This window comes from Meleagris gallopavo, chromosome 8, assembly GCF_000146605.3.
Source record: "Meleagris gallopavo isolate NT-WF06-2002-E0010 breed Aviagen turkey brand Nicholas breeding stock chromosome 8, Turkey_5.1, whole genome shotgun sequence".
Lineage (NCBI taxonomy): Eukaryota > Metazoa > Chordata > Aves > Galliformes > Phasianidae > Meleagris > Meleagris gallopavo.
The window spans coordinates 16,860,946-16,873,588 of record NC_015018.2 but is presented as its reverse complement, the minus strand read 5'-3'; the positions used below and the strand labels follow the sequence as shown (position 1 = coordinate 16,873,588).

Here is a 12,643-nt window from a genome sequence, read left to right as displayed (position 1 = left end):
GCACCCGGCTGCAACGCGGCCCAAACACTTGGGGCGTGCAGCGTGTTGCCGCCAGAGCCGCCTCCTCCAATCCCCGTGCCGCTCCTGCTGAGCGCGGGCCCCTGCAGCCCAGCGCTGCCCCCGACCAGCTGCGGCGCGTGCTGAGCTCTGGGGATCGCAAGCCCCTGTGCTCGTGCGTGTCTGTAAACTCATGCGTACATGAAGCTCGGTGTTCTGTACATACGCACAAATGCTGTGGATCCGGTCTCTTTGTTGATGAGCGCTGACGTCGCTAAAGACGACCCAGCCCTCCCTGGCTCGGAATTCTTAACTACAGCAACCTGTCAAACTTTTATTTCTCGGTAAGCTTTATGGAAAATCATAGCAGTTTGCAGAACAAGCAGGATTTCATAATGGAATGACAGCAGCTGTGGCATGACATTGTAACAAACACATCTGTCTCACGTGGCTTGTCTCTTTTGGTTCTCTTAAAATAGCTTTCTGCAAAACCTCTGGTGCTCCATCAGCAGTGCTGCCCACCCTTCTCCAGGTCACCTGGGACCCGCACTTGGTGCACGGTCATTGTGACAGGCAGGAACACAGGGAGACTCACATGGCCCTAACGTTGCACTTCTGTCTTTACGAGCTGATGGATTAAGCAGCAATGATCTAGATAACAGCTATTTAGCTGCCATTTGATCACCTGAAATAGATTCAGCCTGACCCTGAATCCCAAAGAAATGATGCTGAGATGTGCTGTTCATGGGTGACCACCAGGAAGTGCATCATTGGAAAAACTGAGGTAAGTAATGTCAAAGTCCTGGAACATTACAGCTATGATGGAGGTTCCAAGGCCCTCCCACCTCCAGCAGGTGAGGATGTCAGGCCATGCTGCGCTCACCTGCCCTCAATTCCCTGCCAAAATTCCTCCAACCCAACCAAGGGCTGAAGTATCTCGTCACTGGCAAAAATGGAGGGGGCGGGTTTCAACCCACTAAAGCAATTTTAAAGTGATGCATGAGATCCACACAGGTTAAATAAGCATCTTTTATAGCCCAGAGAGACAGGGAGGTGGTTCCCAGAGTGACTCACAGCAGCACCCTGAGATACCGGGTTTGGAAAAGGGTGAATCACCTCCTAGTGGAGCCTCTCTGCCTTTCATACCCAGATACCTCTGTTGAGTTGGATGAGGCTGGTGCAATGGGCCCCACTCCTGGGTGTTAGTGGTGGGAGCCCTTATCCTCCAGCAGTGACCCCCTGAACACAATGAGCAACATGAGCTGCTCTCAGAGCAGTGGCTATGGCTGTGGCTCGTACCATCCTTGTTTGGGAGCTGAGGAGGTTCAGAATGCCCCACGAATTACTGGAAATCGGAAAAGCCGAGCTGAGCTTGACTGATAAGAGGTTGGGTTTTTTTGTTTGTTTGTTTGTTTGTTTTAACACAGGAGGTGATAAACTTCTGGAAAATGTTGCCAATGGGCAGCCTGCATTTGCATGTGCCACGCCGGGAGGGCTGAGACTTGCAGCAAGGAGCTCTGTAGCAGGCTGGTAAGTATGGGACTGTGCCCTCCAGCAACCACACACCCCAAGTTAGCATGATGTCTGATGGCACATGGTGAATATCCCATCTTAAGGAATGGAGCTCAGTGTGCCACTCCCGACCCACAAGCCCATCTCAAACCCATAAATGGGAGTGTGCTCTTTGGGCTAATGAGCACGCAACGTACTGGGATTGATGTGGTGGAAGAGATTGTGGACCCATGAGAGTCCTCAGGAAATATCAAGGCTCTATAAAAGCACTGCTAACAATGCGTCAGCTTTGCTTTAATGTTTGTCTGCAATTTATTTTCTGTGTTTATGAAAATTTTCTTTGTCTCTCTACAGTTCCTGATTGGCTGCGTCACGTGCAGGCAGAACATTAGGGGTGTATGAAAAGAGCATAAAAAATGGATGTTTTCTCTTTGCAGAAGTCAGCTATACCAGTATTAGCTTTTATTTGGATTCAGGGTGAACCTGAGAATCAAAGGAAAAATCCCTTGGTCATTTCAGATCTATCTGCAGACAAAGAGCTGGGATTTCCCGGCTGTCTGGGGTTGGTTTTTCTCCAGGCCGTTGTCTCTTTCAGTGTTTTATTTCCTTTCCTTTTGATTTGGACCTCTTCCATTATAACACATATAATTGGCGCTTTTGCACACAAATGCAGCTGAAAAACCTTTTCCAAGCAAAGGCCAGAAACATTTTGTTATGAAAATACCCAAACCAGAATGCATTGATACAGCACAAACATTTCCCCCCTCCTCCCCCCCTTTTTTTTTTTCTTCTTCAGGATGCTATTTCTGGTTTCTGGCAGCACATCAGTCCTGATGGGACAATGGCAAGAGGTTCCTTGGGTGGGATGGAGCTGCTCAGGAGCTGATGCAGGTTCACACCCCTTGGGCTGGGCCAGCCTGGAGCCTGAATCACTCATCATGCATTTATTTCTCACTCTGCTATTGGCTTCTCACACACACTGGGCAGGTTCTCCTAATCCTTCTGCAGCTGGCACAGGTGATGCTTTCCTGCTTCTCAGATTTTCTGCTGCAGTGTCTGAAAGAGAGATTTGACATTCAGTGTCTGGCACAGGGAAGTAGGGTTTGGTTGGGCACATCAATGACTGTGTAGGGACCTTCTGTCCCATCTACTCCCCTTGGGGTTGAGCTGCCCGTGTTGCTGTGAGGCTGACAGGGCCGTCAGCTCTGTCCCCTGACAGCCCAGCAGCACAGTGCCGAGCTGTGCAGGCAGATCCCGAGCTGCATGAGTGCTGGGGGGTGTCTCTTTGCCCTTCAGTTGCACAACAGCGATACATCTCCATTCCACATGGCCAGTGAGTACAGACATTTCTAACCCAAATGTTTGCCTGGGCACAGCGTACGGTGTCAGCACCAGTGGCCTCTGACCCTCTCTGGTTTGTGGGAGGCAGGTCAGCTGCCTGGCCTTGTGGCACCAGCTCAGAACAAAGGGCAGTAGCACCATAATTATGGATGCTCTTGCTGTTCATTGCCATGCTCACATGCAAAAGACTGCTCAAAGCGCATTAAACAGTATATATTTATGGGGCTGGGATTAGGCATTGTATCTCTCACGCAAACCCCACTTTGGAGCACACTGGCCTGTTAAATGCAGTCAGCTCCTCTCTGTACAAGGGTTACTGAGGGGAAAGGAGCTGTTTGTGATCATGAGGGGCCTCAGTGCAGCGAGAAGGAGGGCAGTACTCATTCCATGTGTTAGCTTAAGATAAACCCTTTGCCCCCTTAGTTTGAATATAATTACCCCATCATCAGTGAAAATCACTGAGACACCCCTGGCAGCTGGCATCAACAGAGCACCTCCCAGGAAAAGAAGAGCTTTACAGCTGCTGAAAATCTTCCTCTTTGCTCCTGTGTTTGGAAATAGCTTTTCCATGGCTGAGAGGACAGGGTTAGGCAACTCTTTGAGGGAGATGGGAACACCAGTACAAAATCGTTCTTATTGCAAGAGTGATTGCAGAGTAGGCTGGCAGCAGAGGGCAAGAAGGAACTGAGGTGCTGGAGAGCTGTGATTGAGCCACTGGGAGATGGGTGGCAGCTAATTCCAGTTAAGGACATGACAGGCAGTAAGTGGCACAATGCACTGCCAATGAGTCAATCACAGTGACAACGAGAAGTGAGATGCCTGGCAATGCAAATCTTAACTCAAAGCTCATGCAAAGCAGGGTCTGTCCATAAGGGCTACATGTGCATCTGATTTCCCAAATGTCAGCTCTGTAATAACTGGATGAGGAACTTGGCTTCGCGAAACAACCAGCATCGCTTATTTCAGCACTTAAACCCACGGCCAGTGGCTCAGTGTCACCTTTACATACTTTCCTGCTGGTTTATGCCTTTTGTCATACAAACCACAAACCACCACCCATTTTGAATTTCTGACTCTGTTTGGGACCTATCACAAAAGTGTGAAGAAGAGCAACAAGTGTCACTCCACACAATGACCTCCCCTCCACCACCACGATAGCTACCTACACAGCTAGTCCAAGCATGGCAGCATGATCCTCTCAATTTTCACCACAATAACAAAGGCCTAAAACCATTCCTTTTCCCCACCACATGCCTGGAAGAAGTACAAAGGTTTCTTTGTTCTAGTTCCTTCTCAAAAACCCAGCTCCTACTGTTTTCCTGGTCACACCATTTGAATCCCCCCATGCTTCCTGCTCAGCTGAGCAGTGAGTCAGAGCACCCAGATCAGACCTTCAGTTTCTCCTTTCCTCATGGTTGCTCAAGTCCCGCTGCAGCAGGATATGGCTCTTGGCAGGGTGGGCAGAAGCATCTTCGGTAGCCCATGGGCTTCCCCATTACAGCAGCCCTTTACCCTCATCCCTAGTCACTTTGCTCAGGGCAGAAGCCTCTTGGAGGCTCAGACTCCATGAAGGGGAAAAGACACAGCTAAAATAGGAAGAGTTTCAGAGCACTCACCCATTCCTCCCCTGTGGACACCCAAGATGATGGAAGCTCTCTCTCTCAGCTTGCTGACTGGCATTGCATTCAGGTGTGCCAGCTGCACACTACCTACAACCCAGGTGTTTCCAGAGCCCCTTGCTGTGCAGTCAGAAAATACATTTCCTCCATCAGCAGCAGAAGACCCAGAGTCATGCAGGTGAAAGTAAGAGAAGCCAATTGAGACCATTGGCAAAGCTGCCAGACTGAGCCAGTACCTCCCACAGAGCAGCTACACTAACTGAAAGCTGCTGGAGAAGTAGACTACCTTGTTAACCGCATGTATAGGAAAGCCCCAAGTGAACCTCTTCACGAGTAACCAGTGCAGTATGCCATATGGCCGAGATCCCAGGAAGCTCTCTGCTGAGGGCCTGGGCCATCCCGCTCTGCTGGGTTCCCACGTAGAGCAGGTATGCAATTTTCTAGCTGCTGGGTGCCACGTAGTCAGTGCTCCTCCTAACCCTCCAGAGTCTGCGAGGAATTCACACAGCCAGGTCCAGCACCAGTACGTTACAGTGCAGAGGAGGCTATTGCTTCATATAAGAGTCAGCTGGACCACCTGTAAACAGCTCTGCAACTCCATAGCATCAGAGGGAGTTCTGATAACAGGAAGCTGACATGAGACGGAAGTCTATGGATATCGTTAAAAAAAAAATCAGACACCAGAAGTGGTCATAGAATAGAATCACAGAATTGTTAAAGTTGGAAAAGACCTCTAAGATCACCTAGTACCATCATCAATCCATCACCACTGTACCCACTAACTATGTCCCTCAGTGCCACATGTCCTTCCCTTGGACACCTCCAGGGACAGTGACTCCACCATATCATACTTCAGATGAGAGTCCAGAGCAAACTAATAGTTTTTCAGGTTTTCCCTTTCCTGTTGTTCTCTGTCCTTAGCATGGTGGCCCATCTGAACTTGTGTTCGCATCCATATAGAGATGATAGTGTTGACATAGCCAAGTACTGATCCATCCAGTTTATTCCTAAACTGCTCAAGTACACCTTGTGCCACAGGGTCACGTACTCTGCCAAGGGCACACATCTTAGCGATAAACCTGTGCTAAAAGGGCTGATTGCGACACACTGTTGTCTGTAGGCACATGCTTTGCCTGTTCGGGGCAATGATGCTGCTCATTTCAGCTTAAAGGCATGGGGCATTTCCAGGTACCAACAGTTCATTTCAGGTGGGTTACATGTTCTCCTAATCAATCATCCTGCTAAGTAAGTTTGCCTTTCATCATCCTAGTAAAGCAATGCCTCCCAGAGTCATCAAAACCCCTTTGTGCAAGTTTTCATTTAAGTTCCGTATGTTTCTATAGATTTGAATGGAGAAATGGTGCCGGGAAACATGACTGGGCAAAGACAAGAAAGATACATCCTAAGATATTAAGTGAAAGCTTTCCAAGCAGTGATAAGCTCTGGAGACTGGTAATTCTGATGAGTTTTCAAGAACTGATAGACTCCAGAGCCTGATGTTGAACAAGGCTGCCAGCACACATTAGCATCTTCAGCAGATTGCATAACTCAGATCACACCCACGAGGGCACTGGCTGCTGCATGCAAATGAAGACTATGGAGTTACATATGCACCTGGTGAAACAAAGTGCCCTCCGAAGGAATTTCTGAACAGCTGGCTAGAAGCCACTAGTGCATCAGGATAACCTCCTGCTTTCAAGTGTGCACGTTGGGGTTGGCCTTCCAGCTCCAGCTGGGCAACAACAGTGAACGTGAATGAGTACACAAGTCATTAAGTGAATGCACTCTATGAATAGTTACCCATTATTTCTAATAACAGCTTGATTCTATTAATAACAAAGGCTAATAGAAGGTACTACAAGGAATAGCGGCTGTAATCTATTTCTTCCTCTAACAGCAAAAAAGGGAATTATGACATCTGTTTGGAAGAAACATATTAAAGATGGTACTCAATGTGGTACGAAGTAGAACTCGTAAAACTTGGTGGTGTGTCCTGCAGATGCCGTCAGTGCAGGACAGCTTCTTTGGCCAAACAAGCCACCTGCCGTGAAACAATTTATGTAAAGCCATGTGAAATCTTTACCACTGCTCACAGCAGTCAAAGGAAGAGGGTTCCACATGAGAGGCAGCTAACCATGCTGCTCCATCACCCACACATCTTTGCATGCTTCAGTGTATGGCTGAGGACCACAGACTGGCAGACCCAGCCCCACTATTAGGCACTATACTGTCTGCAATCTGTAATTTTTCTAAAGCGTGTGCTTGTTTCAGGTGTCTCCATATGTGATACCTCAAAGCTGCTAATGATGTCCAGGGAAACTATGCAGATTCTGCATTTCTAATGTGGAAAAACCACCATGTGTTGCAAGTTGCATTGCCCTAAAAAAGATAGCAGCAACATTTTTACCTTACAAGCCTCCCCCTGGATGTGCCTCCAGGTAATCTGTGTTCCCATCTCACTGGGGCTGTCATATCTGTACCTCTGCATAAGGAGCAGATTTCTCCATATGTGCATAAAGAATGTGCGTCGTTTGAATTACCACTGCAACCAAACTAGCTTTATTGAGTCAGACCCAAACTATCCTCTGATTAACCACAGGTAGCAGCAGATGCTTAGAGACTGAAAGAACAGCCATATTATCTTTAGCCTCTTATTTTTAATAATTACCAATAGTGTCCTCGTCTGCGAAGCACTCCTCCCAAAGAAGTGCTTAAAGGCTTGAACCAGGTCACGCAATCTTGCACATAAAAGCAGCTCCGGCCCTAGATAGAGCCTGCAGCCCAAGAGGCAGAACCCCAACATCCAGATGCAGACAGAGGTGCCTTGTAAGAAGCACACCCAAAGCACTCATCGCAAAGCTGAGAACCAAATGTGGTCTCTTGAGACCTGCTCCTGGGCTGTGTTCTCAGAACCATCTGTCCAAAACTTGTTAGGAACAATCAAACTAATGAAATAAACACCTTGACAGGCAAAACATGTTTCCAGATTTTCCTGGGGTGTTCCAGCCCTGATTGCTGAAGTTTCACACATGCACCTGGCCTCTGTGAGCACACATACAGCATGGCACTAACACACACCTCACTGAAGCAGCACTCAAGCACAACTTCCTGCTTCAGCAAACATGTTTCCTGTTCTCTCTGCTAACTCCTTCAGCCCCAGCACACTGATGCAAGCAACATAATAATTTATTAAGACACAGCATGTTTTTCTGCTGCTTTTCCCTTCTTCACTGTCATCACTGGTTAAGTCCTGGCTGTGAGAGCACTTTCAGCTCAATCAGCTGATGCTGGCAGCCCAATGAGCTGCAATCAGCAGATGCTTGCATTCAGCAGCTGGCTTCCAGCTTCCACCTCGGGCAGACTACAAAGCACTGCAATTCTATGCCCAGCACCTCACCTGGGAGCAGAAGACCCTCAGCCCATGGGACCTCACGAGCCCATGCATCACCTGCAGCCATTGGATTCATTTAGTGCTCAAGTAAAATAAACCAAACTGGGTGCGATTGAAGATAGAGGGCAAAGTGAGCTAGCTCAGCTTTAATGGTATTAGTCATGAATTTTCACTCAAAGTTCTCAAAACTTGTTTTCCTTTTTTTTTTTTAATCCTCTTATCCCTTTCATCTGTGAAACACAGGTGATGTCAATGGTGTTGAGACAGTCCCAAAAATTTTGCTTAACTTTGACACTTCCACCTCTACCTCAGACTTCAGGGAAAGTCTGCAGGATGTCAGCAGCTGTAAGGCTAAAGGAACTTTGCTCCAGATCCTTTCTACCAGGGCCAAATTGTTATCAAATCCCCATGTTTCAAGCAGAAATTTTCCTGCTTCAGAAAGCAGTGTGCTTTTCTATCTGCTACCCCATGCATTAGCAAGCAGGCTGCCCAGGGAGGTGGTGGAGTCACCATCCCTGGAAGCGGTCAAGAAATGTGGAAATGTGGCATTGAGGGACATGGTTAGTGAGCATGTGTTGGTGGTTGGACTAGATGATCTCAAAGGTCCCTTCCAGCCTTAACGATTTTATGATGGCCTGGCTCCTGTACCCACTGAGGCTTCTAAACTGCTCTGCCAGCAGCTGGGAACCCAAGCAGATGCTGCTTTTGTCTGGAACGGTAGCATTTAGGAAGCTGCAGAGAATCAAGTGGGAGTTCTCCAAGGCTGCTTTACCAGAGTTACTAGAGAGAAGCAGCAAAAAACTCAAGATTAAATCCCATCAGTTTAGCAGCTAAATTAATTACACTGCAGATAGAGTGGATGAAGGAATGTGCATCAGGTAATCAAGTATCAACACCTACTCAAGTTAAACTCCAGGGACACACACTCCCTAGCCCCAGAGAAGTGTCTCTGGTGTGGCCCTGCTGCAACAAGGTGAACACACCAGCTCCTCCACTGCTTCCTCCGGCTTCCCTCATTCTCATGAAGATCAGAGCAGTTTTTTTTGTTTGTTTTTTCCTCACTCCATGTGATGCGTGAAACATGTACTGGATTGGGACTCAGGAAGTCTGGATGCTCATTCACAGTCTGTGACCTATAGGTTAACCTTGGTCATGACCTCTTGTTCCTTAATAAAAAGGAACAATCCCCATCTTACTGAGCCTTCTGCAATATCCCTATACTGCAGTGTATGCTGTACATTCTAAAGGAATAATTGGGCCTGCCTAGATCCCCAGAGTTTTGGGGAATTGGTTGTTTCCAAAGTATCCAAAGGTCTACTTGATTTTACCTAAGAACATTTTGCAGATGGAGAAAATAAATCAACTTCAGATCCAAATACTTAAATAAATTAAGCAATATAAAAGTTTGCTATTACTTTGTTTGCTCAGTGATGAAACAGCAAGGAAAATATAGCCACTGGAAACCTTTCAGCTATGATATCTGCTCTTCAGATATGAAAGGAGATGAGAGCTGTTCAAATGTAGTAAGATTCCCTATGGACATTGTTTGAAGATCAAACATCTGTAACTATCTCAAACAGGACAGCCTGCCAACCACCACAGGGACATGGTCACACTAACAGAAGTGCCAGCTTTTCTGTTTGTCTGCAAACAGCAGGGCCAGAGAGTTGCTGAATCTCTCTGAGCACAGAAGCCAAAGAACAGTAAACTTCATGGGTGATAAGAATGATACCATTCAGCAAGGAAACCAGCTGATTGATGCATAAGCCACACTCTGTCATGACAAAGCATAGGGGTTACCTAAGTGAAATGAACTGGTCACGCACTGCTAACACACAAATATCCTCAAGTCTAAAATCATCTAACCAAGATAGCAGCCCAAGGACAAACCTCATCCCAGGGAGGGCCTAGCCTCCAGCTCCTTAGATAACACTGCCTAAGCTCTGCCCTTCAACCTGAGAGGTGCGAGGTCACCAACTGAGAAATATCCTGGCTTAGCCAAAGACACTCCACATCAGAGCTACTCTGGTGTAGAGCTTATGGATCCACCATTAAATTGCTCAAAGACCCTGGAAACAAAGTTCACATAGGCATCTGGGAGAGGACACAAAAACATTTCAGATAGCAGCTACATCCCCAGAATCAACTCATATTCTTGAAGACTAATGGTATCCCAGCAATAAACAGAGACATGACATATTGACTCTGGGCAGCCTGGTCTAGTAGTTGGCAACCCTGCACATAGCAGGGAGGTTGAAACTAGACAATCACTGCAGTCCTTCTCTACCTAAGCCTTTCTATGATTCTATGATATAGCAGGTCAGATTACCACATCATCATTAAGAGATAAAATTCCAGAAGCCCTCATTGTAAATAAGACCAAGGATGCCAACTCACTCCTTCCCCCAAACACAGGATATTCTAGAATTTCAGAAATACTTACAGGCTGTAGACTTTCAGAATTGCTTCTAGTTCCTAATCTTATTTGCCTTAGACCTTCTCCTTTGCTCCATCCAGAGCAGAAAACAGCAGGAAACTAGGGATAGTTGCAGAAAGTAACGCTCTACTCAGAGTATTTTTGTTTTTCTTTCCTGAGAACTGGGCATTGCTATGCTCCCCTTCCCTTACATGGTACCAACCATAAAAAGTAGTTTTTAAATACATCTACTTCCTCTTCTCTCTAGCAGCTGTTGTAGTAGCTTTCAACAATCAAAGCTTTAACCACAATCAAAGATCTGAGGTTAAATCTCTAGATATGCACTCAGAGTCTTGCTGTAAGCCTATTATTCCTGCATTATTGCTGCATCACAGCAGCAGTCTATGTACTCTCAGCTCCCAGATAACTTTTTTTAGTCTCCTAACCTAGCAGGTCCCTTTTATAGCAGAGCCTCACTGCTCAGCTGTGCTTCACCCCAGCACCTCACTCCCCACACCTGGAAGGGGGAAAGAGGCACAGCTGAGGCTCAGCCTGAGGGCCAGTCCAATTTCCCTCAGCAGAGAAATTACAAGCTGGTGCTAGTTTCAGTACAAGCTATCCAAGATGTGCAGTTGAACCTAAAACAATATCTGAAAGAAATCTATTAGCTTATTTGTTTGAAAATGAAAGTGATCCATCATCTTAGCCCTGAACAGAGGACATGGGGAGCCATTCCAAGGTTTACATACGCTCACAGAATCACAGAGTCACAGAATTGTAGGGTTTGGAAGGGACCTCTAGAGATCATCGAGACCAACCCCCCTGCCAAAGCAGGTTCCCTACACCAGGTCGCACAGGTAGGCATCCAGGCGAGACTTGAATATCTCCAGAGAAGGAGACTCCACAACCTCCCTGGGCAGCCCTGTTCCAGTGCTCCGTCACCCTCACCGTGAGAAGTTCTTACGCACATTCGTGCGAAACTTCCTATGCTGCAGCTTATGTCCGTTTCCCCTCCGTCCTGTCTCCACGTACCACTGAAAAGAGACTGGCCTCCCCACTATGGCCGCCACACCTCAGATATTTATAAACCTGGATCAGGTCCCCTCTCAGTCGTCTTTTCTCAAGGCTAAACAGACCCAGTTCACTTAGCCTTTCTTCATAGGGGAGATGCTCCAGGCCCTTCACCATCTTTGTGGCCCTCTGCTGGACTCTTTCCAAGAGATCCCTGTCTTTTTTGTCCTGGGGAGCCCAGAACTGGACACAGTACTCCAGAGGAGGCCTTCCCAGGGCAGAGTAGAGGGGGAGGATCACCTCCCTCAACCTGCTTGACACGCTCTTCTTCATGCACCCCAGAATGCCATTGGCCTTTTTGGCCACGAGGGCACACTGCTGGCTCATGGCCAACCTGTCATCCACCAGGACGCCCAGGTCCCTCTCTGCAGAGCTCCTCTCCAGCAAGTCATCCCCCAGCCTGTATTGGTGCATGCAATTATTCCTCCCTAGGTGTAAGACCCTACACTTGCTTTTGTTGAACCTCATCTGGTTTCTTACTGCCCAGCTCTCCAGCCTGTCCAGGTCTTGCTGAATGGCAGCACAGCCTCCAGGTGTGTCAGCCAATCCTCTCAACTTCGTATCATCAGCAAACTTGCTGAGGGTGGCCACTATCCCCTCATCAAGGTCATTGATGAAGATGTTGAACAAGACCGGACCCAGCACAGACCCCTGGGGGACACCACTGGTTACAGGTCTCCAGCCAATGTAACATAATAAGAAGTCTTCATTTTGGATAAAATGAAAAGGTCATTTTCCAAACAATCTGCTGGTGGAACAAATTCACCTGTGAATAAATTATTGGAAAGGAGGCAATGGAGTGTCTGGCTCATAGGGAATGAGAAAAGAGTAGAATGAGTTTTTATGGCTGCTGTTGTAGCACATGCAACAACTACACTCGTATCACAAATGCTGTCGTGTGAGGTATCTCCTCTATTGATTCTTACATGTCTCAGTTGATAAATACTGTGGAAACTAACGCCTAAATGAGATATATAGTTCATTACCAGTTCTCTAAGGCCCTGACATAAGTATAATTATTCTTTCTGGTAGAACAATGGACCTAGGAATATTGATGTCCAGCCTCCAAATCTCTCATAGCAGGATATTATAACACATAGCCTCTTTATGTAAATCCCTACTAAGGTCTTGCTGTTTTCCAGTGAGGATCTCCTCTTTCCTTATCACTATTAAGCACTGATGCAAGGTATTTTGCAATCAGAAGAGTATTAAGAATTGCTGCTGCAGCAAATAACCCCTTTGAGAATTAGTGCAGTAAGAGGTTATCAATTTGGAGTAAACAGACACAGTGCCCTG

General features: G+C 47.0%; 2 long non-coding RNA genes across 2 annotated transcripts; one reads left to right on the top strand and one right to left on the bottom strand.

Moving 5' to 3' along the window:
• The first annotated feature begins 6 nt into the window (after positions 1-6).
• On the top strand, positions 7-2,088 carry LOC109368805. Its single transcript, XR_002117156.1, has 4 exons — positions 7-341; positions 477-781; positions 1,425-1,527; positions 1,864-2,088. It is a non-coding gene; the product is annotated as an uncharacterized LOC109368805 (long non-coding RNA).
• Positions 2,089-2,192: 104 nt separating this feature from the next.
• On the bottom strand, positions 2,193-10,770 carry LOC109368806. The gene is made up of 2 exons (XR_002117158.1): positions 10,304-10,770; positions 2,193-2,565 (listed from the first exon to the last, which is right to left on the bottom strand). It is a non-coding gene; the product is annotated as an uncharacterized LOC109368806 (long non-coding RNA).
• Between the last annotated feature and the right edge of the window lie 1,873 nt (positions 10,771-12,643).